The following is a 23,316-nucleotide window of genomic DNA, read 5'->3' as shown; positions in this document are numbered from 1 at the left end:
CACGGGATCTCGTAAAGTTTTATTGCACACAAACATGCCCCATCCTACTTCTATCTGTTTCTGTTTCTACTTTTATGGTCCATTTACGATATGGGTTGTGGTCTCTTTATTATGGGTCTGTCCGGCTTGTCTAAAGAAGAATGTTGGGATTGTTCGATGATCGATCATGGGCCGGACAACTGAAAAGTGGGTTTTACCGTCATGCGATACTTTTGGTGTGGTTACATGCGATTGGACAATTTGTAAAATAATGGGTGTTTGTCTGGAATGTGATGTTTCTGGCATAAAAAGGGATGACTTGCTTTGTAAATTTGAGCAGTCTCCTGAGAACTCATACCGTGATGACTTCTAGGACTAATGTTACTGGCTGCAGCCAATAAAAACGATCTCCAACGCCATCCAGAAGTATCTTGTGTCTCTGTATTCTAAGACAGGTGAACCCGAAGACTTTGGGCGTGCCCCTGGCGCCGCTGGGTTCTAAAAGCCCGGTTCTTCAGACTCGGCCTCAGGAGACGAACACTGCCAACACAACACTGTTTGAGACGGGTCATTGAGGTAATTTTATATACTGCCTATACGCATCACAGTGGCATATGACGTGCAGAGTTGCAGCGTGGTAGACCCGGCCCTGAACAGTAAGTGCCGGTGCTAAGCACCAACACAAATTAAGCACTGCCTTGCATTGGCCAGGAATCAAACCCAGGCCTCCCGCGTGGCAGGAAACAATTCTACCACTAAACCACCAATGCTTCACATGGGCAGTTTACAGGCAGAGCTCTGTCCAAGACAGTGATGAGGCGCACACACTCAAATTGCACAGCTATGAACAAAGTGTGTGCAACAGACATTGGAACGCCAACGTTTCACATGATGATGGCAAGAATCAGATGAAGGAGACTATAAGTATGAATGTTTTTGCATTTGCTGAGGTCACTGGCTTGGGACCAGTGTTGTGGTAATCAGGGCATGATGGCAGGCTGCTCCCGACAGAAGTGGCTCACAGAAGGCAGCCTCCAGATCACCAGCACTATTGTGTTTCAGATCATATCGCCAAACTCTCCCCCTTAAAAATCCTTCCCACTGTCTTTGCCAAATTCCCTGTCCTCCCCGAAATGCTGGGGTGAAACGGGCAGAGTTCTGCGCCCTGCGTCCCTTTACGCGTCCCTAACGCTCTCCCAACGCGGCCTACTAGACCACTGGGGCCTCTGGAGGGCAAGAGCTCCGGAAGCCTAGGGTCAGGCCTATTGCACAGGCATCTTGTGCCTGGCCATTCCGGGATTGTTGTGTTTCAGGGCCCAGCCATCAATACTAATGTGATGGCTTTCCCTGAGAACCCTCATGTCCCTGTCCTCCCAAGAGCCCGAGCTTTTATGTAAAATAAGGTGTGCACCTTGGGCCTTCCCCTTTGCGCTCTCTGCCCCCTCTCTTTCTCCAAAGCTGAGCTCTGCAGGTAAATGTATCTATCTGAGTGAGGGGCTAGGGAGGGCCTTGCCCAGCAGTCTTACAAACCAAGAGTTCAGAGAAAGCACCTGCTCTGGGAAGGAGACTCCGCTCACAGAGAAGACAAGTCTAACATGCCACAGTGAAGATTGGATGTGCAAGACACACGCCTCACAGGCTGGTAGAACACTAACAGAGGAGCGGATAGGTATGCTAAGCAGGCCACAGAAAAGTCATACATGTATCTCATACACTGGGACTGGTTGTAATACTGGCCCTAACACCATTAGATAGTAGTCTGCGCTTCATAACATCCAACAGTGACAAGACACTAAGCAAATGACAAATGCTGCGTAGGATAAAGACGCCTTATATAACACAAGCTCCAGGCAGGCGCACACACATAAACATATCTGTTGAGTCTCAGGAAACGTGCTTCTGTCCCTGGGCTCTGTGGCTCAATTGGTTAGCGGGTTCAGCAGTTAACTGAAAGGTTGTTGGTTCAAGCCCACCCAGGGATGTTTCCTTTTGCATGCATGAAGTACTTTAATAAAACATAGTAGTGTGCCTTTGGTCTAGAGCTCCTGCTTGAGACCCTTTACCTGAACATTTCAATCCTCTGCGTTCTCTCTGCACCTGCACTCAATTTCATCAATAGGATGGAAAACAAAAAGCCAAACATTGTAATACAACTGTAGGCATATAAGGAGGGGGGGAAAAATCAAAAGGCTCACACCATTTGCTGATCTGGCTCCAAAGGCAAGGACCTCGTGGTGCAACAGTAGCGCGTCTGACTCCGATCAGAAGGTTGCGTGTTCAAATCACGTTGGGGTCACTGTTTCCCATTTTATGACCCCCTGAGTTCATATTTTTCATTTAGAAAGCAAAGTCAAAAGAAGGCAGCCTTGCATTGGCTGGGAATCGAACCCAGGCCTCCCGTGTGGCAGGCGAGAATTTTACCACTGAACCACCAATGCTTCACGTGGGTAGCTTAGTGACAGAGCTCTGTCCAAGACAGTGATGAGGCGCACGCACTCAAATTGCACACCTATGAACAAAGTGTGTGCAACAGACATTGGAATGCCAACGTTTCACATGATGAGGGCAACATTCAGATGCAGGAGACTATAAGTATGAATGTTTTTGCATTTGCTGAGGTCACTGGCTTGGGACTAGTGTTGTGGTTATCAGGGCATGATGGCAGGCTGCTCCCGACAGAAGTGGCTCATAGAAGGCAGCCTCCAGATCACCAGCACTATTGTGTTTCAGATCATGTCACTGAACTCTCCCCCTTAAAAATCCTTCCCAGTGGCTTTACCAAATTCCCTGTCCTCCCCAAAATGCTGGGGTGAAACGGGCAGAGTTCTGCGCCCTGCGTCCCTTTATGCGTCCCTAACGCGCTCTCAACGCGGCCTACAGCCCTGGTCGGGCACAGCCCTGGTCGGGCTTAGACCACTGGGGCCTCTGGAGAGCAAGAGGTCCAGAAGCCTATGGTCAGGCCTATTGCACAGGCATTTTGTGCCTGGCCATTCCGGGATTGTTGTGTTTCAAGGCCCAGCCATCAATACTAATGTGATGGCTTTCCCTGAGAACCCTCATGTCCCTGTCCTCCCAAGAGCCCGAGCTTTTATGTAAAATAAGGTGTGCACCTTGGGCCTTCCCCTTTGCGCTCTCTGCCCCCTCTCTTTCTCCAAAGCTGAGCTCTGCAGGTAAATGTATCTATCTGAGTGAGGGGCTAGGGAGGGCCTTGCCCAGCAGTCTTACAAAGCAAGAGTTCAGAGAAAGCACCTGCTCTGGGAAGGAGACTCCGCTCACAGAGTAGAGAAGTCTAACATGCCACAGTGAAGATTGGATGGGCAAGACACACGCCTGACAGGCTGGTAGAACGCCACCAGAGGAGCAGATAGCTACGCTAAGAAGGCCACAGAAAAGTCATACATGTATCTCATACACTGGGACTGGTTGTAATACTGGCCCTAACACCATTAGACAGTAGTCTGCGCATCATAACACCCAACAGTGACAAGACACTAAGCAAATGGCAAATGCTGCGTAGGATAAAGACGCCTTATATAACACAAGCTCAAGGCAGGCGCGCACACATAAAGATATATGTTGAGTCTCAGGAGATGTGCTTCCGTCACTAGTCGCTGTGTCCCAATCGGTTAGCGTTTTCGGCAGTTAACCGAAAGGTTGGTGGTTCAAGCCCACCCTGGGACGTTTCCTTTTGCATGCATGAAGCACTTTAATAAAACATAGTAATGTGCCTTTGGTCTAGAGCTCCTGCTTGAGACCTTTTACCTGAACATTTCAATCCTCTGCGTTCTCTCTGCACCTGCACTCAATTTCATCAATAGGATGAAAAAAAAAAGCCAAACCTTGTAATACAACCCTAGGCAAATAAGGAGGTGGGAACAAATGAAAAGGCTCACAACATTTGCTGATGTGACTCCAAAAGCAAGGACCTCGTGGCGCAACGGTAGCGCGTCTGACTCCAGATCAGAAGGTTGCGTGTTCAAATCACGTCGGGGTCACTGTTTCCCATTTTATGCCCCACTGAGTTCCCATATTTCATTTAGAAAGCAAAGTCAAAAGAAGGCAGCCTTGCATTAGTCGGGAATCGAACCCACGCCTCCCACATGGCAGGCGAGAATTCTACCACTGAACCACCAATGCTTCACATGGGTAGCTTAGAGACAGAGCTCTGTCCAAGACAGTGATGAGGCGCACGCACTCAAATTGCACACCTATGAACAAAGTGTTTGCAACAGACATTGGAATGCCAACGTTTCACATGATGGCAAGAATCAGATGCAGGAGACTATAAGTATGAATGTTTTTGCATTTGCTGAAGTCACTGGCTTGGGACTAGTGTTGTGGTTATCAGGGCATGATGGCAGGCTGCTCCCGACAGAAGTGGCTCATAGAAGGCAGCCTCCAGATCACCATCACTATTGTGTTTCAGATCATGTCACTGAACTCTCCTCCTTAAAAATCCTTCCCACTGTCTTTGCCAAATTCCCTGTCCTCCCCGAAATGCTGGGGTGAAACGGGCAGAGTTCTGCGCCCTGCGTCCCTTTATGCGTCCCTAACGCGCTCTCAACGCGGCCTACAGCCCTGGTCGGGCACAGCCCTGGTCGGGCTTAGACCACTGGGGCCTCTGGAGAGCAAGAGCTCCAGAAGCCTATGGTCAGGCCTATTGCACAGGCATTTTGTGCCTGGCCATTCCGGGATTGTTGTGTTTCAAGGCCCAGCCATCAATACTAATGTGATGGCTTTCCCTGAGAACCCTCATGTCCCTGTCCTCCCAAGAGCCCGAGCTTTTATGTAAAATAAGGTGTGCACCTTGGGCCTTCCCCTTTGCGCTCTCTGCCCCCTCTCATTCTCCAAAGCTAAGCTCTGCAGGTAAATGTATCTATCTGAGTGAGGGGCTAGGGAGGGCCTTGCCCAGCAGTCTTACAAAGCAAGAGTTCAGAGAAAGCACCTGCTCTGGGAAGGAGACTCCGCTCACAGAGAAGACAAGTCTAACATGCCACAGTGAAGATTGGATGGGCAAGACACACGCCTGACAGGCTGGTAGAACACCACCAGAGGAGCAGATAGTTACGCTAAGAAGGCCACAGAAAAGTCATACATGTATCTCATACACTGGGACTGGTTGTAATACTTGCCCTAACACCATTAGATAGTAGTCTGCGCATCATAACACCCAACAGTGACAAGACACTAAGCAAATGGCAAATGCTGTGTAGGATAAAGACGCCTTATATAACACAAGCTCAAGGCAGTCGCGCACACATAAAGATATATTTTGAGTCTCAGGAGATGTGCTTCCGTCACTAGTCGCTGTGGCGCAATCGGTTAGTGTGTTCGGCAGTTAACCGAAAGGTTGGTGGTTCAAGCCCACCCTGGGACGTTTCCTTTTGCATGCATGAAGCACTTTAATAAAACATAGTAATGTGCCTTTGGTCTAGAGCTCCTGCTTGAGACCTTTTACCTGAACATTTCAATCCTCTGCGTTCTCTCTGCACCTGCACTCAATTTCATCAATAGGATGGAAAACAAAAAGCCAAACCTTGTAATACAACCCTAGGCATATAAGGAGGTGGGAAAAAATCAAAAGGCTCACAAAATTTGCTGATGTGACTCCAAAAGCAAGGACCTCGTGGCGCAACGGTAGCGCGTCTGACTCCAGATCAGAAGGTTGCGTGTTAAAATCACGTCGGGGTCACTGTTTCCCATTTTATGCCCCACTGAGTTCCCATATTTCATTTAGAAAGCAAAGTCAAAAGAAGGCAGCCCTGCATTGGCCAGGAATCGAACCCAGGCCACCCGCGTGGCAGGCGAGAATTCTACCACTGAACCACCAATGCTTCACATGTGTAGCTTAGAGACAGAGCTCTGTCCATGACAGTGATGAGGCGCACGCACTCAAATTGCACTCCTATGAACAAAGTGTGTGCAACAGACATTGGAATGCCAACGTTTCACATGATGGCACGAATCAGATTTGCATTTGCTGAGGTCACTGGCTTGGGACTAGTGTTGTGGTTATCAGGGCATGATGGCAGGCTGCTCCCGACAGAAGTGGCTCATAGAAGGCAGCCTCCAGATCACCAGCACTATTGTGTTTCAGATCATGTCACTGAACTCTCCTCCTTAAAAATCCTTCCCACTGTCTTTGCCAAATTCCCTGTCCTCCCCGAAATGCTGGGGTGAAACGGGCAGAGTTCTGCGCCCTGCGTCCCTTTATGCGTCCCTAACGCGCTCCCAACGCGGCTTACAGCCCTGGTCGGGCACAGCCCTGGTCGGGCTTAGACCACTGGGGCCTCTGGAGAGCAAGAGCTCCAGAAGCCTATGGTCAGGCCTATTGCACAGGCATTTTGTGCCTGGCCATTCCGGGATTGTTGTGTTTCAAGGCCCAGCCATCAATAATAATGTGATGGCTTTCCCTGAGAACCCTCATGTCCCTGTCCTCCCAAGAGCCTGAGCTTTTATGTAAAATAAGGTGTGCACCTTGGGCCTTCCCCTTTGCGCTCTCTGCCCCCTCTCTTTCTCCAAAGCTGAGCTCTGCAGGTAAATGTATCTATCTGAGTGAGGGGCTAGGGAGGGCCTTGCCCAGCAGTCTTACAAAGCAAGAGTTCAGAGAAAGCACCTGCTCTGGGAAGGAGACTCCGCTCACAGAGAAGACAAGTCTAACATGCCACAGTGGAGATTGGATGGGCAAGACACACGCCTGACAGGCTGGTAGAACGCCACCTGAGGAGCAGATAGCTACGCTAAGAAGGCCACAGAAAAGTCATACATGTATCTCATACACTGGGACTGGTTGTAATACTGGCCCTAACACCATTAGACAGTAGTCTGCGCATCATAACACCCAACAGTGACAAGACACTAAGCAAATGGCAAATGCTGTGTAGGATAAAGACGCCTTATATAACACAAGCTCAAGGCAGGCGCGCACACATAAAGATATATGTTGAGTCTCAGGAGATGTGCTTCCGTCACTAGTCTCTGTGGCGCAATTGGTTAGTGCGTTCGGTTGGTAACTGAAAGGTTTGTAGTTCAAGCCCCCTCAGGTACGTTTCCTTTTGCATGCATGAAGCACTTTAATAAAACATAGTAATGTGCCTTTGGTCTAGAGCTCCTGCTTGAGACCCTTTACCTGAACATTTCAATCCTCTGCGTTCTCTCTGCACCTGCACTCAATTTCATCAATAGGATGGAAAACAAAAAGCCAAACCTTGTAATACAACCCTAGGCATATAAGGAGGTGGGAAAAAATCAAAAGGCTCACAAAATTTGCTGATGTGACTCCAAAAGGAAGGACCTCGTGGCGCAACGGTAGCGCGTCTGACTCCAGATCAGAAGGTTGCATGTTGAAATCACGTCGGGGTCACTGTTTCCCATTTTATGCCCCACTGAGTTCCCATATTTCATTTAGAAAGCAAAGTCAAAAGTAGGCAGCCTTGCATTAGTCGGGAATCGAACCCGGGGCTCCCGCGTGGCAGGCGAGAATTCTACCACTGAACCACCAATGCTTCACATGTGTAGCTTAGAGACAGAGCTCTGTCCAAGACAGTGATGAGGCGCACCCACTCAAATTGCACACCTATGAACAAAGTGTGTGCAACAGACATTGGAATGCCAACGTTTCACATGATGGCAAGAATCAGATGCAGGAGACTATAAGTATGAATGTTTTTGCATTTGCTGAAGTCACTGGCTTGGGACTAGTGTTGTGGTTATCAGGGCATGATGGCAGGCTGCTCCCGACAGAAGTGGCTCATAGAAGGCAGCCTCCAGATCACCAGCACTATTGTGTTTCAGATCATGTCACTGAACTCTCCTCCTTAAAAATCCTTCCCACTGTCTTTGCCAAATTCCCTGTCCTCCCCGAAATGCTGGGATGAAACGGGCAGAGTTCTGCGCCCTGCGTCCCTTTATGCGTCCCTAACGCGCTCTCAACGCGGCCTACAGCCCTGGTCGGGCACAGCCCTGGTCGGGCTTAGACCACTGGGGCCTCGGGAGAGCAAGAGCTCCAGAAGCCTATGGTCAGGCCTATTGCACAGGCATTTTGTGCCTGGCCATTCCGGAATTGTTGTGTTTCAAGGCCCAGCCATCAATACTAATGTGATGGCTTTCCCTGAGAACCCTCATGTCCCTGTCCTCCCAAGAGCCAGAGCTTTTATGTAAAATAAGGTGTGCACCTTGGGCCTTCCCCTTTGCACTCTCTGCCCCCTCTCTTTCTCCAAAGCTGAGCTCTGCAGGTAAATGTATCTATCTGAGTGAGGGGCTAGGGAGGGCCTTGCCCAGCAGTCTTACAAAGCAAGAGTTCAGAGAAAGCACCTGCTCTGGGAAGGAGACTCCGCTCACAGAGTAGACAAGTCTAACATGCCACAGTGAAGATTGGATGGGCAAGACACACGCCTGACAGGCTGGTAGAACACCACCAGAGGAGCAGATAGCTACGCTATGAAGGCCACAGAAAAGTCATACATGCATCTCATACACTGGGACTGGTTGTAATACTGGCCCTAACACCATTAGACAGTAGTCTGCGCATCATAACACCCAACAGTGACAAGACACTAAGCAAATGGCAAATGCTGCGTAGGATAAAGACGCCTTATATAACACAAGCTCAAGGCAGGCGCGCACACATAAAGATATATGTTGAGTCTCAGGAGATGTGCTTTTGTCACTAGTCTCTGTGGCGCAATTGGTTAGCGCGTTCGGCTGTTAACCGAAAGGTTGGTGGTTCAAGCCCACCCAGGGACGTTTCCTTTTGCATGCATGAAGCACTTTAATAAATCATGGTAATGTGCCTTTGGTCTAGAGCTCCTGCGTGAGACCCTTTCCCTGAACATTTCAATCCTCTGCGTTCTCTCTGCACCTGCACTCAATTTCATCAATAGGATGGAAAACAAAAAGCCAAACCTTGTAATACAACCCTAGGCATATAAGGAGGTGGGCAAAAATGAAAAGGCTCACAACATTTGCTGATGTGACTCCAAAAGCAAGGACCTTGTGGCGCAACGGTAGCGCGTCTGACTCCAGATCAGAAGGTTGTGTGTTCAAATCACGTCGGGGTCACTGTTTCCCATTTTATGCCCCACTGAGTTCCCATATTTGATTTAGAAAGCAAAGTCAAAAGAACACAGCCTTGCATTGGCCGGGAATCGAACCCGGGCCTCCCGCATGGCAGGCGAGAATTCTACCACTGAACCACCAATGCTTCACATGTGTAGCTTAGAGACAGAGCTCTGTCCAAGACAGTGATGAGGCGCACGCACTCAAATTGCACACCTATGAACAAAGTGTGTGCAACAGACATTGGAATGCCAACGTTTCACATGATGGCAAGAATCAGATGCAGGAGACTATAAGTATGAATGTTTTTGCATTTGCTGAGGTCACTGGCTTGGGACTAGTGTTGTGGTTATCAGGGCATGATGGCAGGCTGCTCCTGACAGAAGTGGCTCATAGAAGGCAGCCTCCAGATCACCAGCACTATTGTGTTTCAGATCATGTCACTGAACTCTCCTCCTTAAAAATCCTTCCCACTGTCTTTGCCAAATTCCCTGTCCTCCCCGAAATGCTGGGGTGAAACGGGCAGAGTTCTGCGCCCTGCGTCCCTTTATGCGTCCCAAACGCGCTCCCAACGCGGCCTACAGCCCTGGTCGGGCACAGCCCTGGTCGGGCTTAGACCACTGGGGCCTCTGGAGAGCAAGACCTCCAGAAGCCTATGGTCAGGCCTATTGCACAGGCATTTTGTGGCTGGCCATTCCGGGATTGTTGTGTTTCAAGGCCCAGCCATCAATACTAATGTGATGGCTTTCCCTGAGAACCCTCATGTCCCTGTCCTCCCAAGAGCCCGAGCTTTTATGTAAAATAAGGTGTGCACCTTGGGCCTTCCCCTTTGCGCTCTCTGCCCCCTCTCTTTCTCCAAAGCTGAGCTCTGCAGGTAAATGTATCTATCTGAGTGAGGGGCTAGGGAGGGCCTTGCCCAGCAGTCTTACAAAGCAAGAGTTCAGAGAAAGCACCTGCTCTGGGAAGGAGACTCCGCTCACAGAGAAGACAAGTCTAACATGCCACAGTGAAGATTGGATGGGCAAGACACACGCCTGACAGGCTGGTAGAACACCTCCAGAGGAGCAGATAGCTACGCTAAGAAGGCCACAGAAAAGTCATACATGTATCTCATACACTGGGACTGGTTGTAATACTGGCCCTAACACCATTAGACAGTAGTCTGCGCATCATAGCACCCAACAGTGACAAGACACTAAGCAAATGACAAATTCTGCGTAGGATAAAGACGCCTTATATAACACAAGCTCAAGGCAGGCGCGCACACATAAAGATATATGTTGAGTCTCAGGAGATGTGCTTTTGTCACTAGTCTCTGTGGCGCAATCGGTTAGCGCGATCGGCTGTTAACCGAAAGGTTGGTGGTTCAAGCCCACCCAGGGACGTTTCCTTTTGCATGCATGAAGCACTTTAATAAATCATAGTAATGTGCCTTTGGTCTAGAGCTCCTGCGTGAGACCCTTTCCCTGAACATTTCAATCCTCTGCGTTCTCTCTGCACCTGCACTCAATTTCATCAATAGGATGGAAAACAAAAAGCCAAACCTTGTAATACAACCCTAGGCATATAAGGAGGTGGGAAAAAATCAAAAGGCTCACAAAATTTGCTGATGTGACTCCAAAAGCAAGGACCTCGTGGCGCAACGGTAGCGCGTCTGACTCCAGATCAGAAGGTTGCATGTTCATATCACGTCGGGGTCACTGTTTCCCATTTTATGCCACACTGAGTTCCCATATTTCATTTAGAAAGCAAAGTCAAAAGTAGGCAGCCTTGCATTAGTCGGGAATCGAACCCACACCTCCCACATGGCAGGCGAGAATTCTACCACTGAACCACCAATGCTTCACATGGGTAGCTTAGAGACAGAGCTCTGTCCAAGACAGTGATGAGGCGCACGCACTCAAATTGCACACCTATGAACCAAGTGTGTGCAACAGACATTGGAATGCCAACGTTTCACATGATGGCAAGAGTCAGATGCAGGAGACTATAAGTATGAATGTTTTTGCATTTGCTGAAGTCACTGGCTTGGGACTAGTGTTAAGGTTATCAGGGCATGATGGCAGGCTGCTCCCGACAGAAGTGGCTCATAGAAGGCAGCCTCCAGATCACCAGCACTATTGTGTTTCAGATCATGTCACTGAACTCTCCTTAAAAATCCTTCCCACTGTCTGTGCCAAATTCCCTGTCCTCCCCGAAATTCTGGGGTAAAACAGGCAGAGTTCTACGCCCTGCGTCCCTAACGCGCTCCCAACGCGGCCTACAGCCCTGGTCGGGCTTAGACCACTGGGGCCTCTGGAGAGCAAGACCTCCAGAAGCCTATGGTCAGGCCTATTGCACAGGCATTTTGTGCCTGGCCATTCCGGGATTGTTGTGTTTCAAGGCCCAGCCATCAATACTAATGTGATGGCTTTCCCTGAGAACCCTCATGTCCCTGTCCTCCCAAGAGCCCGAGCTTTTATGTAAAATAAGGTGTGCACCTTGGGCCTTCCCCTTTGCGCTCTCTGCCCCCTCTCTTTCTCCAAAGCTGAGCTCTGCAGGTAAATGTATCTATCTGAGTGAGGGGCTAGGGAGGGCCTTGCCCAGCAGTCTTACAAAGCAAGAGTTCAGAGAAAGCACCTGCTCTGGGAAGGAGACTCCGCTCACAGAGAAGACAAGTCTAACATGCCACAGTGAAGATTGGATGGGCATGACACACGCCTGACAGGCTGGTAGAACACCACCAGAGGAGCAGATAGCTACGCTAAGAAGGCCACAGAAAAGTCATACATGTATCTCATACACTGGGACTGGTTGTAATACTGGCCCTAACACCATTAGATAGTAGTCTGCGCATCATAACACCCAACAGTGACAAGACACTAAGCAAATGGCAAATGCTGTGTAGGATAAAGACGCCTTATATAACACAAGCTCAAGGCAGGCGCGCACACATAAAGATATATGTTGAGTCTCAGGAGATGTGCTTCTGTCACTAGTCTCTGTGGCGCAATCGGTTAACGCGTTCGGTTGGTAACCGAAAGGTTGGTGGTTCAAGCCCACCCAGGGACGTTTCTTTTTGCATGCATGAAGCACTTTAATAAAACATAGTAATGTGCCTTTGGTCTAGAGCTCCTGCTTGAGACCCTTTACCTGAACATTTCAATCCTCTGCGTTCTCTCTGCACCTGCACTCAATTTCATCAATAGGATGGAAAACAAAAAGCCAAACCTTGTAATACAACCCTAGGCATATAAGGAGGTGGGCAAAAATGAAAAGGGTCACAACATTTGCTGATGTGACTCCAAAAACCAAGGACCTCGTGGCGCAACGGTAGTGCGTCGGACTCCAGATCAGAAGGTTGCGTGTTCAAATCACGCCGGGGTCACTGTTTCCCATTTTATGCCCCACTGAGTTCCCATATTTCATTTAGAAAGCAAAGTCAAAAGAAGGCAGCCTTGCATTAGTCGGGAATCGAACCCGGGGCTCCCGCGTGGCAGGCGAGAATTCTACCACTGAACCACCAATGCTTCACATGTGTAGCTTAGAGACAGAGCTCTGTCCAAGACAGTGATGAGGCGCACGCACTCAAATTGCACACCTATGAACAAAGTGTGTGCAACAGACATTGGAATGCCAACGTTTCACATGATGGCAAGAATCAGATGCAGGAGACTATAAGTATGAATGTTTTTGCATTTGCTGAGGTCACTGGCTTGGGACTAGTGTTGTGGTTATCAGGGCATGATGGCAGGCTGCTCCCGACAGAAGTGGCTCATAGAAGGCAGCCTCCAGATCACCAGCACTATTGTGTTTCAGATCATGTCACTGAACTCTCCTCCTTAAAAATCCTTCCCACTGTCTTTGCCAAATTCCCTGTCCTCCCCGAAATGCTGGGATGAAACGGGCAGAGTTCTGCGCCCTGCGTCCCTTTATGCGTCCCTAACGCGCTCTCAACGCGGCCTACAGCCCTGGTCGGGCACAGCCCTGGTCGGGCTTAGACCACTGGGGCCTCGGGAGAGCAAGAGCTCCAGAAGCCTATGGTCAGGCCTATTGCACAGGCATTTTGTGCCTGGCCATTCCGGAATTGTTGTGTTTCAAGGCCCAGCCATCAATACTAATGTGATGGCTTTCCCTGAGAACCCTCATGTCCCTGTCCTCCCAAGAGCCAGAGCTTTTATGTAAAATAAGGTGTGCACCTTGGGCCTTCCCCTTTGCACTCTCTGCCCCCTCTCTTTCTCCAAAGCTGAGCTCTGCAGGTAAATGTATCTATCTGAGTGAGGGGCTAGGGAGGGCCTTGCCCAGCAGTCTTACAAAGCAAGAGTTCAGAGAAAGCACCTGCTCTGGGAAGGAGACTCCGCTCACAGAGTAGACAAGTCTAACATGCCACAGTGAAGATTGGATGGGCAAGACACACGCCTGACAGGCTGGTAGAACACCACCAGAGGAGCAGATAGCTACGCTATGAAGGCCACAGAAAAGTCATACATGTATCTCATACACTGGGACTGGTTGTAATACTGGCCCTAACACCATTAGACAGTAGTCTGCGCATCATAACACCCAACAGTGACAAGACACTAAGCAAATGGCAAATGCTGCGTAGGATAAAGACGCCTTATATAACACAAGCTCAAGGCAGGCGCGCACACATAAAGATATATGTTGAGTCTCAGGAGATGTGCTTTTGTCACTAGTCTCTGTGGCGCAATTGGTTAGCGCGTTCGGCTGTTAACCGAAAGGTTGGTGGTTCAAGCCCACCCAGGGACGTTTCCTTTTGCATGCATGAAGCACTTTAATAAATCATGGTAATGTGCCTTTGGTCTAGAGCTCCTGCGTGAGACCCTTTCCCTGAACATTTCAATCCTCTGCGTACTCTCTGCACCTGCACTCAATTTCATCAATAGGATGGAAAACAAAAAGCCAAACCTTGTAATACAACCCTAGGCATATAAGGAGGTGGGCAAAAATGAAAAGGCTCACAACATTTGCTGATGTGACTCCAAAAGCAAGGACCTTGTGGCGCAACGGTAGCGCGTCTGACTCCAGATCAGAAGGTTGTGTGTTCAAATCACGTCGGGGTCACTGTTTCCCATTTTATGCCCCACTGAGTTCCCATATTTGATTTAGAAAGCAAAGTCAAAAGAACACAGCCTTGCATTGGCCGGGAATCGAACCCGGGCCTCCCGCGTGGCAGGCGAGAATTCTACCACTGAACCACCAATGCTTCACATGTGTAGCTTAGAGACAGAGCTCTGTCCAAGACAGTGATGAGGCGCACGCACTCAAATTGCACACCTATGAACAAAGTGTGTGCAACAGACATTGGAATGCCAACGTTTCACATGATGGCAAGAATCAGATGCAGGAGACTATAAGTATGAATGTTTTTGCATTTGCTGAGGTCACTGGCTTGGGACTAGTGTTGTGGTTATCAGGGCATGATGGCAGGCTGCTCCCGACAGAAGTGGCTCATAGAAGGCAGCCTCCAGATCACCAGCACTATTGTGTTTCAGATCATGTCACTGAACTCTCCTCCTTAAAAATCCTTCCCACTGTCTTTGCCAAATTCCCTGTCCTCCCCGAAATGCTGGGGTGAAACGGGCAGAGTTCTGCGCCCTGCGTCCCTTTATGCGTCCCAAACGCGCTCCCAACGCGGCCTACAGCCCTGGTCGGGCACAGCCCTGGTCGGGCTTAGACCACTGGGGCCTCTGGAGAGCAAGACCTCCAGAAGCCTATGGTCAGGCCTATTGCACAGGCATTTTGTGGCTGGCCATTCCGGGATTGTTGTGTTTCAAGGCCCAGCCATCAATACTAATGTGATGGCTTTCCCTGAGAACCCTCATGTCCCTGTCCTCCCAAGAGCCCGAGCTTTTATGTAAAATAAGGTGTGCACCTAGGGCCTTCCCCTTTGCGCTCTCTGCCCCCTCTCTTTCTCCAAAGCTGAGCTCTGCAGGTAAATGTATCTATCTGAGTGAGGGGCTAGGGAGGGCCTTGCCCAGCAGTCTTACAAAGCAAGAGTTCAGAGAAAGCACCTGCTCTGGGAAGGAGACTCCGCTCACAGAGAAGACAAGTCTAACATGCCACAGTGAAGATTGGATGGGCAAGACACACGCCTGACAGGCTGGTAGAACACCTCCAGAGGAGCAGATAGCTACGCTAAGAAGGCCACAGAAAAGTCATACATGTATCTCATACACTGGGACTGGTTGTAATACTGGCCCTAACACCATTAGACAGTAGTCTGCGCATCATAGCACCCAACAGTGACAAGACACTAAGCAAATGACAAATTCTGCGTAGGATAAAGACGCCTTATATAACACAAGCTCAAGGCAGGCGCGCACACATAAAGATATATGTTGAGTCTCAGGAGATGTGCTTTTGTCACTAGTCTCTGTGGCGCAATCGGTTAGCGCGATCGGCTGTTAACCGAAAGGTTGGTGGTTCAAGCCCACCCAGGGATGTTTCCTTTTGCATGCATGAAGCACTTTAATAAATCATAGTAATGTGCCTTTGGTCTAGAGCTCCTGCGTGAGACCCTTTCCCTGAACATTTCAATCCTCTGCGTTCTCTCTGCACCTGCACTCAATTTCATCAATAGGATGGAAAACAAAAAGCCAAACCTTGTAATACAACCCTAGGCATATAAGGAGGTGGGAAAAAATCAAAAGGCTCACAAAATTTGCTGATGTGTTTCCAAAAGCAAGGACCTCGTGGCGCAACGGTAGCGCGCCTGACTCCAGATCAGAAGGTTGCATGTTCAAATCACGTCGGGGTCACTGTTTCCCATTTTATGCCCCACTGAGTTCCCATATTTCATTTAGAAAGCAAAGTCAAAAGTAGGCAGCCTTGCATTAGTCGGGAATCGAACCCACACCTCCCACGTGGCAGGCGAGAATTCTACCACTGAACCACCAATGCTTCACATGGGTAGCTTAGAGACAGAGCTCTGTCCAAGACAGTGATGAGGCGCACGCACTCAAATTGCACACCTATGAACAAAGTGTGTGCAACAGACATTGGAATGCCAACGTTTCACATGATGGCAAGAGTCAGATGCAGGAGACTATAAGTATGAATGTTTTTGCATTTGCTGAAGTCACTGGCTTGGGACTAGTGTTAAGGTTATCAGGGCATGATGGCAGGCTGCTCCCGACAGAAGTGGCTCATAGAAGGCAGCCTCCAGATCACCAGCACTATTGTGTTTCAGATCATGTCACTGAACTCTCCTTAAAAATCCTTCCCACTGTCTGTGCCAAATTCCCTGTCCTCCCCGAAATTCTGGGGTAAAACAGGCAGAGTTCTACGCCCTGCGTCCCTAACGCGCTCCCAACGCGGCCTACAGCCCTGGTCGGGCTTAGACCACTGGGGCCTCTGGAGAGCAAGACCTCCAGAAGCCTATGGTCAGGCCTATTGCACAGGCATTTTGTGCCTGGCCATTCCGGGATTGTTGTGTTTCAAGGCCCAGCCATCAATACTAATGTGATGGCTTTCCCTGAGAACCCTCATGTCCCTGTCCTCCCAAGAGCCCGAGCTTTTATGTAAAATAAGGTGTGCACCTTGGGCCTTCCCATTTGCGCTCTCTGCCCCCTCTCTTTCTCCAAAGCTGAGCTCTGCAGGTAAATGTATCTATCTGAGTGAGGGGCTAGGGAGGGCCTTGCCCAGCAGTCTTACAAAGCAAGAGTTCAGAGAAAGCACCTGCTCTGGGAAGGAGACTCCGCTCACAGAGAAGACAAGTCTAACATGCCACAGTGAAGATTGGATGGGCATGACACACGCCTGACAGGCTGGTAGAACACCACCAGAGGAGCAGATAGCTACGCTAAGAAGGCCACAGAAAAGTCATACATGTATCTCATACACTGGGACTGGTTGTAATACTGGCCCTAACACCATTAGATAGTAGTCTGCGCATCATAACACCCAACAGTGACAAGACACTAAGCAAATGGCAAATGCTGTGTAGGATAAAGACGCCTTATATAACACAAGCTCAAGGCAGGCGCGCACTCATAAAGATATATGTTGAGTCTCAGGAGATGTGCTTCCGTCACTAGTCTCTGTGGCGCAATCGGTTAACGCGTTCGGTTGGTAACCAAAAGGTTGGTGGTTCAAGCCCACCCATGGAAGTTTCTTTTTGCATGCATGAAGCACTTTAATAAAACATAGTAATGTGCCTTTGGTCTAGAGCTCCTGCTTGAGACCCTTTACCTGAACATTTCAATCCTCTGCGTTCTCTCTGCACCTGCACTCAATTTCATCAATAGGATGGAAAACAAAAAGCCAAACCTTGTAATACAACCCTAGGCATATAAGGAGGTGGGCAAAAATGAAAAGGGTCACAACATTTGCTGATGTGACTCCAAAAGCAAGGACCTCGTGGCGCAACGGTAGTGTGTCGGACTCCAGATCAGAAGGTTGCGTGTTCAAATCACGCCGGGGTCACTGTTTCCCATTTTATGCCCCACTGAGTTCCCATATTTCATTTAGAAAGCAAAGTCAAAAGAAGGCAGCCTTGCATTAGTCGGGAATCGAACCCGGGGCTCCCGCATGGCAGGCGAGAATTCTACCACTGAACCACCAATGCTTCACATGTGTAGCTTAGAGACAGAGCTCTGTCCAAGACAGTGATGAGGCGCACGCACTCAAATTGCACACCTATGAACAAAGTGTGTGCAACAGACATTGGAATGCCAACGTTTCACATGATGGCAAGAATCAGATGCAGGAGACTATAAGTATGAATGTTTTTGCATTTGCTGAGGTCACTGGCTTGGGACTAGTGTTGTGGTTATCAGGGCATGATGGCAGGCTGCTCCCGACAGAAGTGGCTCATAGAAGGCAGCCTCCAGATCACCAGCACTATTGTGTTTCAGATCATGTCACTGAACTCTCCTCCTTAAAAATCCTTCCCACTGTCTTTGCCAAATTACCTGTCCTCCCCGAAATGCTGGGATGAAACGGGCAGAGTTCTGCGCCCTGCGTCCCTTTATGCGTCCCTAACGCGCTCTCAACGCGGCCTACAGCCCTGGTCGGGCACAGCCCTGGTCGGGCTTAGACCACTGGGGCCTCGGGAGAGCAAGAGCTCCAGAAGCCTATGGTCAGGCCTATTGCACAGGCATTTTGTGCCTGGCCATTCCGGAATTGTTGTGTTTCAAGGCCCAGCCATCAATACTAATGTGATGGCTTTCCCTGAGAACCCTCATGTCCCTGTCCTCCCAAGAGCCAGAGCTTTTATGTAAAATAAGGTGTGCACCTTGGGCCTTCCCCTTTGCACTCTCTGCCCCCTCTCTTTCTCCAAAGCTGAGCTCTGCAGGTAAATGTATCTATCTGAGTGAGGGGCGAGGGAGGGCCTTGCCCAGCAGTCTTACAAAGCAAGAGTTCAGAGAAAGCACCTGCTCTGGGAAGGAGACTCCGCTCACAGAGTAGACAAGTCTAACATGCCACAGTGAAGATTGGATGGGCAAGACACACGCCTGACAGGCTGGTAGAACACCACCAGAGGAGCAGATAGCTACGCTATGAAGGCCACAGAAAAGTCATACATGTATCTCATACACTGGGACTGGTTGTAATACTGGCCCTAACACCATTAGACAGTAGTCTGCGCATCATAACACCCAACAGTGACAAGACACTAAGCAAATGGCAAATGCTGCGTAGGATAAAGACGCCTTATATAACACAAGCTCAAGGCAGGCGCGCACACATAAAGATATATGTTGAGTCTCAGGAGATGTGCTTTTGTCACTAGTCTCTGTGGCGCAATTGGTTAGCGCGTTCGGCTGTTAACCGAAAGGTTGGTGGTTCAAGCCCACCCAGGGACGTTTCCTTTTGCATGCATGAAGCACTTTAATAAATCATGGTAATGTGCCTTTGGTCTAGAGCTCCTGCGTGAGACCCTTTCCCTGAACATTTCAATCCTCTGCGTTCTCTCTGCACCTGCACTCAATTTCATCAATAGGATGGAAAACAAAAAGCCAAACCTTGTAATACAACCCTAGGCATATAAGGAGGTGGGCAAAAATGAAAAGGCTCACAACATTTGCTGATGTGACTCCAAAAGCAAGGACCTTGTGGCGCAACGGTAGCGCGTCTGACTCCAGATCAGAAGGTTGTGTGTTCAAATCACGTTGGGGTCACTGTTTCCCATTTTATGCCCCACTGAGTTCCCATATTTGATTTAGAAAGCAAAGTCAAAAGAACACAGCCTTGCATTGGCCGGGAATCTAACCCGGGCCTCCCGCGTGGCAGGCGAGAATTCTACCACTGAACCACCAATGCTTCACATGTGTAGCTTAGAGACAGAGCTCTGTCCAAGACAGTGATGAGGCGCACGCACTCAAATTGCACACCTATGAACAAAGTGTGTGCAACAGACATTGGAATGCCAACGTTTCACATGATGGCAAGAATCAGATGCAGGAGACTATAAGTATGAATGTTTTTGCATTTGCTGAGGTCACTGGCTTGGGACTAGTGTTGTGGTTATCAGGGCATGATGGCAGGCTGCTCCCGACAGAAGTGGCTCATAGAAGGCAGCCTCCAGATCACCAGCACTATTGTGTTTCAGATCATGTCACTGAACTCTCCTCCTTAAAAATCCTTCCCACTGTCTTTGCCAAATTCCCTGTCCTCCCCGAAATGCTGGGATGAAACGGGCAGAGTTCTGCGCCCTGCGTCCCTTTATGTGTCCCTAACGCGCTCTCAACGCGGCCTACAGCCCTGGTCGGGCACAGCCCTGGTCGGGCTTAGACCACTGGGGCCTCGGGAGAGCAAGAGCTCCAGAAGCCTATGGTCAGGCCTATTGCACAGGCATTTTGTGCCTGGCCATTCCGGAATTGTTGTGTTTCAAGGCCCAGCCATCAATACTAATGTGATGGCTTTCCCTGAGAACCCTCATGTCCCTGTCCTCCCAAGAGCCCGAGCTTTTATGTAAAATAAGGTGTGCACCTTGGGCCTTCCCATTTGCGCTCTCTGCCCCCTCTCTTTCTCCAAAGCTGAGCTCTGCAGGTAAATGTATCTATCTGAGTGAGGGGCTAGGGAGGGCCTTGCCCAGCAGTCTTACAAAGCAAGAGTTCAGAGAAAGCACCTGCTCTGGGAAGGAGACTCCGCTCACAGAGAAGACAAGTCTAACATGCCACAGTGAAGATTGGATGGGCATGACACACGCCTGACAGGCTGGTAGAACACCACCAGAGGAGCAGATAGCTACGCTAAGAAGGCCACAGAAAAGTCATACATGTATCTCATACACTGGGACTGGTTGTAATACTGGCCCTAACACCATTAGATAGTAGTCTGCGCATCATAACACCCAACAGTGACAAGACACTAAGCAAATGGCAAATGCTGTGTAGGATAAAGACGCCTTATATAACACAAGCTCAAGGCAGGCGCGCACTCATAAAGATATATGTTGAGTCTCAGGAGATGTGCTTTCGTCACTAGTCTCTGTGGCGCAATCGGTTAACGCGTTCGGTTGGTAACCAAAAGGTTGGTGGTTCAAGCCCACCCAGGGAAGGTTCTTTTTGCATGCATGAAGCACTTTAATAAAACATAGTAATGTGCCTTTGGTCTAGAGCTCCTGCTTGAGACCCTTTACCTGAACATTTCAATCCTCTGCGTTCTCTCTGCACCTGCACTCAATTTCATCAATAGGATGGAAAACAAAAAGCCAAACCTTGTAATACAACCCTAGGCATATAAGGAGGTGGGCAAAAATGAAAAGGGTCACAACATTTGCTGATGTGACTCCAAAAGCAAGGACCTCGTGGCGCAACGGTAGTGTGTCGGACTCCAGATCAGAAGGTTGCGTGTTCAAATCACGCCGGGGTCACTGTTTCCCATTTTATGCCCCACTGAGTTCCCATATTTCATTTAGAAAGCAAAGTCAAAAGAAGGCAGCCTTGCATTAGTCGGGAATCTAACCCGGGGCTCCCGCATGGCAGGCGAGAATTCTACCACTGAACCACCAATGCTTCACATGTGTAGCTTAGAGACAGAGCTCTGTCCAAGACAGTGATGAGGCGCACGCACTCAAATTGCACACCTATGAACAAAGTGTGTGCAACAGACATTGGAATGCCAACGTTTCACATGATGGCAAGAATCAGATGCAGGAGACTATAAGTATGAATGTTTTTGCATTTGCTGAGGTCACTGGCTTGGGACTAGTGTTGTGGTTATCAGGGCATGATGGCAGGCTGCTCCCGACAGAAGTGGCTCATAGAAGGCAGCCTCCAGATCACCAGCACTATTGTGTTTCAGATCATGTCACTGAACTCTCCTCCTTAAAAATCCTTCCCACTGTCTTTGCCAAATTCCCTGTCCTCCCCGAAATGCTGGGATGAAACGGGCAGAGTTCTGCGCCCTGCGTCCCTTTATGCGTCCCTAACGCGCTCTCAACGCGGCCTACAGCCCTGGTCGGGCACAGCCCTGGTCGGGCTTAGACCACTGGGGCCTCGGGAGAGCAAGAGCTCCAGAAGCCTATGGTCAGGCCTATTGCACAGGCATTTTGTGCCTGGCCATTCCGGAATTGTTGTGTTTCAAGGCCCAGCCATCAATACTAATGTGATGGCTTTCCCTGAGAACCCTCATGTCCCTGTCCTCCCAAGAGCCAGAGCTTTTATGTAAAATAAGGTGTGCACCTTGGGCCTTCCCCTTTGCACTCTCTGCCCCCTCTCTTTCTCCAAAGCTGAGCTCTGCAGGTAAATGTATCTATCTGAGTGAGGGGCTAGGGAGGGCCTTGCCCAGCAGTCTTACAAAGCAAGAGTTCAGAGAAAGCACCTGCTCTGGGAAGGAGACTCCGCTCACAGAGTAGACAAGTCTAACATGCCACAGTGAAGATTGGATGGGCAAGACACACGCCTGACAGGCTGGTAGAACACCACCAGAGGAGCAGATAGCTACGCTATGAAGGCCACAGAAAAGTCATACATGTATCTCATACACTGGGACTGGTTGTAATACTGGCCCTAACACCATTAGACAGTAGTCTGCGCATCATAACACCCAACAGTGACAAGACACTAAGCAAATGGCAAATGCTGCGTAGGATAAAGACGCCTTATATAACACAAGCTCAAGGCAGGCGCGCACACATAAAGATATATGTTGAGTCTCAGGAGATGTGCTTTTGTCACTAGTCTCTGTGGCGCAATTGGTTAGCGCGTTCGGCTGTTAACCGAAAGGTTGGTGGTTCAAGCCCACCCAGGGACGTTTCCTTTTGCATGCATGAAGCACTTTAATAAATCATGGTAATGTGCCTTTGGTCTAGAGCTCCTGCGTGAGACCCTTTCCCTGAACATTTCAATCCTCTGCGTTCTCTCTGCACCTGCACTCAATTTCATCAATAGGATGGAAAACAAAAAGCCAAACCTTGTAATACAACCCTAGGCATATAAGGAGGTGGGCAAAAATGAAAAGGCTCACAACATTTGCTGATGTGACTCCAAAAGCAAGGACCTTGTGGCGCAACGGTAGCGCGTCTGACTCCAGATCAGAAGGTTGTGTGTTCAAATCACGTCGGGGTCACTGTTTCCCATTTTATGCCCCACTGAGTTCCCATATTTGATTTAGAAAGCAAAGTCAAAAGAACACAGCCTTGCATTGGCCGGGAATCTAACCCGGGCCTCCCGCGTGGCAGGCGAGAATTCTACCACTGAACCACCAATGCTTCACATGTGTAGCTTAGAGACAGAGCTCTGTCCAAGACAGTGATGAGGCGCACGCACTCAAATTGCACACCTATGAACAAAGTGTGTGCAACAGACATTGGAATGCCAACGTTTCACATGATGGCAAGAATCAGATGCAGGAGACTATAAGTATGAATGTTTTTGCATTTGCTGAGGTCACTGGCTTGGGACTAGTGTTGTGGTTATCAGGGCATGATGGCAGGCTGCTCCCGACAGAAGTGGCTCATAGAAGGCAGCCTCCAGATCACCAGCACTATTGTGTTTCAGATCATGTCACTGAACTCTCCTCCTTAAAAATCCTTCCCACTGTCTTTGCCAAATTCCCTGTCCTCCCCGAAATGCTGGGGTGAAACGGGCAGAGTTCTGCGCCCTGCGTCCCTTTATGCGTCCCAAACGCGCTCCCAACGCGGCCTACAGCCCTGGTCGGGCACAGCCCTGGTCGGGCTTAGACCACTGGGGCCTCTGGAGAGCAAGACCTCCAGAAGCCTATGGTCAGGCCTATTGCACAGGCATTTTGTGGCTGGCCATTCCGGGATTGTTGTGTTTCAAGGCCCAGCCATCAATACTAATGTGATGGCTTTCCCTGAGAACCCTCATG

The 23,316-nt window shown here is 49.4% G+C and overlaps 26 non-coding genes across 26 annotated transcripts; 17 read left to right on the top strand and 9 right to left on the bottom strand.

Annotated features, from left to right (window-relative positions):
• Positions 1–2,346: 2,346 nt before the first annotated feature.
• TRNAG-GCC (transfer RNA glycine (anticodon GCC)) lies at positions 2,347–2,417 on the bottom strand. Its single transcript has one exon. It is a non-coding gene; the product is annotated as a tRNA-Gly (tRNA).
• A 1,485-nt stretch (positions 2,418–3,902) lies between these two features.
• On the top strand, positions 3,903–3,974 carry TRNAW-CCA (transfer RNA tryptophan (anticodon CCA)). Its single transcript has one exon. It is a non-coding gene; the product is annotated as a tRNA-Trp (tRNA).
• A 1,625-nt stretch (positions 3,975–5,599) lies between these two features.
• Positions 5,600–5,671, top strand: TRNAW-CCA (transfer RNA tryptophan (anticodon CCA)). The gene has a single exon. It is a non-coding gene; the product is annotated as a tRNA-Trp (tRNA).
• A 71-nt stretch (positions 5,672–5,742) lies between these two features.
• On the bottom strand, positions 5,743–5,813 carry TRNAG-GCC (transfer RNA glycine (anticodon GCC)). The gene has a single exon. It is a non-coding gene; the product is annotated as a tRNA-Gly (tRNA).
• A 1,600-nt stretch (positions 5,814–7,413) lies between these two features.
• On the bottom strand, positions 7,414–7,484 carry TRNAG-GCC (transfer RNA glycine (anticodon GCC)). Its single transcript has one exon. It is a non-coding gene; the product is annotated as a tRNA-Gly (tRNA).
• A 1,166-nt stretch (positions 7,485–8,650) lies between these two features.
• On the top strand, positions 8,651–8,724 carry TRNAN-GUU (transfer RNA asparagine (anticodon GUU)). Its single transcript has one exon. It is a non-coding gene; the product is annotated as a tRNA-Asn (tRNA).
• Positions 8,725–8,967: 243 nt separating this feature from the next.
• TRNAW-CCA (transfer RNA tryptophan (anticodon CCA)) lies at positions 8,968–9,039 on the top strand. Its single transcript has one exon. It is a non-coding gene; the product is annotated as a tRNA-Trp (tRNA).
• A 71-nt stretch (positions 9,040–9,110) lies between these two features.
• On the bottom strand, positions 9,111–9,181 carry TRNAG-GCC (transfer RNA glycine (anticodon GCC)). Its single transcript has one exon. It is a non-coding gene; the product is annotated as a tRNA-Gly (tRNA).
• Positions 9,182–10,347: 1,166 nt separating this feature from the next.
• Positions 10,348–10,421, top strand: TRNAN-GUU (transfer RNA asparagine (anticodon GUU)). Its single transcript has one exon. It is a non-coding gene; the product is annotated as a tRNA-Asn (tRNA).
• Positions 10,422–12,013: 1,592 nt separating this feature from the next.
• TRNAT-GGU (transfer RNA threonine (anticodon GGU)) lies at positions 12,014–12,087 on the top strand. Its single transcript has one exon. It is a non-coding gene; the product is annotated as a tRNA-Thr (tRNA).
• Positions 12,088–12,331: 244 nt separating this feature from the next.
• TRNAW-CCA (transfer RNA tryptophan (anticodon CCA)) lies at positions 12,332–12,403 on the top strand. Its single transcript has one exon. It is a non-coding gene; the product is annotated as a tRNA-Trp (tRNA).
• Positions 12,404–12,474: 71 nt separating this feature from the next.
• On the bottom strand, positions 12,475–12,545 carry TRNAG-GCC (transfer RNA glycine (anticodon GCC)). The gene has a single exon. It is a non-coding gene; the product is annotated as a tRNA-Gly (tRNA).
• Positions 12,546–13,711: 1,166 nt separating this feature from the next.
• On the top strand, positions 13,712–13,785 carry TRNAN-GUU (transfer RNA asparagine (anticodon GUU)). Its single transcript has one exon. It is a non-coding gene; the product is annotated as a tRNA-Asn (tRNA).
• A 243-nt stretch (positions 13,786–14,028) lies between these two features.
• Positions 14,029–14,100, top strand: TRNAW-CCA (transfer RNA tryptophan (anticodon CCA)). The gene has a single exon. It is a non-coding gene; the product is annotated as a tRNA-Trp (tRNA).
• Positions 14,101–14,171: 71 nt separating this feature from the next.
• Positions 14,172–14,242, bottom strand: TRNAG-GCC (transfer RNA glycine (anticodon GCC)). The gene has a single exon. It is a non-coding gene; the product is annotated as a tRNA-Gly (tRNA).
• Positions 14,243–15,408: 1,166 nt separating this feature from the next.
• On the top strand, positions 15,409–15,482 carry TRNAN-GUU (transfer RNA asparagine (anticodon GUU)). Its single transcript has one exon. It is a non-coding gene; the product is annotated as a tRNA-Asn (tRNA).
• A 1,909-nt stretch (positions 15,483–17,391) lies between these two features.
• Positions 17,392–17,463, top strand: TRNAW-CCA (transfer RNA tryptophan (anticodon CCA)). The gene has a single exon. It is a non-coding gene; the product is annotated as a tRNA-Trp (tRNA).
• A 71-nt stretch (positions 17,464–17,534) lies between these two features.
• Positions 17,535–17,605, bottom strand: TRNAG-GCC (transfer RNA glycine (anticodon GCC)). Its single transcript has one exon. It is a non-coding gene; the product is annotated as a tRNA-Gly (tRNA).
• Positions 17,606–18,771: 1,166 nt separating this feature from the next.
• On the top strand, positions 18,772–18,845 carry TRNAN-GUU (transfer RNA asparagine (anticodon GUU)). The gene has a single exon. It is a non-coding gene; the product is annotated as a tRNA-Asn (tRNA).
• A 243-nt stretch (positions 18,846–19,088) lies between these two features.
• Positions 19,089–19,160, top strand: TRNAW-CCA (transfer RNA tryptophan (anticodon CCA)). Its single transcript has one exon. It is a non-coding gene; the product is annotated as a tRNA-Trp (tRNA).
• Positions 19,161–19,231: 71 nt separating this feature from the next.
• Positions 19,232–19,302, bottom strand: TRNAG-GCC (transfer RNA glycine (anticodon GCC)). Its single transcript has one exon. It is a non-coding gene; the product is annotated as a tRNA-Gly (tRNA).
• A 1,166-nt stretch (positions 19,303–20,468) lies between these two features.
• On the top strand, positions 20,469–20,542 carry TRNAT-GGU (transfer RNA threonine (anticodon GGU)). The gene has a single exon. It is a non-coding gene; the product is annotated as a tRNA-Thr (tRNA).
• Positions 20,543–20,785: 243 nt separating this feature from the next.
• On the top strand, positions 20,786–20,857 carry TRNAW-CCA (transfer RNA tryptophan (anticodon CCA)). The gene has a single exon. It is a non-coding gene; the product is annotated as a tRNA-Trp (tRNA).
• Positions 20,858–22,165: 1,308 nt separating this feature from the next.
• On the top strand, positions 22,166–22,239 carry TRNAN-GUU (transfer RNA asparagine (anticodon GUU)). The gene has a single exon. It is a non-coding gene; the product is annotated as a tRNA-Asn (tRNA).
• Positions 22,240–22,482: 243 nt separating this feature from the next.
• On the top strand, positions 22,483–22,554 carry TRNAW-CCA (transfer RNA tryptophan (anticodon CCA)). Its single transcript has one exon. It is a non-coding gene; the product is annotated as a tRNA-Trp (tRNA).
• Positions 22,555–22,625: 71 nt separating this feature from the next.
• TRNAG-GCC (transfer RNA glycine (anticodon GCC)) lies at positions 22,626–22,696 on the bottom strand. The gene has a single exon. It is a non-coding gene; the product is annotated as a tRNA-Gly (tRNA).
• Between the last annotated feature and the right edge of the window lie 620 nt (positions 22,697–23,316).

This window comes from Triturus cristatus, chromosome 4_2 (genome assembly GCF_964204655.1).
Source record: "Triturus cristatus chromosome 4_2, aTriCri1.1, whole genome shotgun sequence".
NCBI lineage: Eukaryota > Metazoa > Chordata > Amphibia > Caudata > Salamandridae > Triturus > Triturus cristatus.
This window is presented reverse-complemented; position numbering and strand designations above follow the sequence as displayed.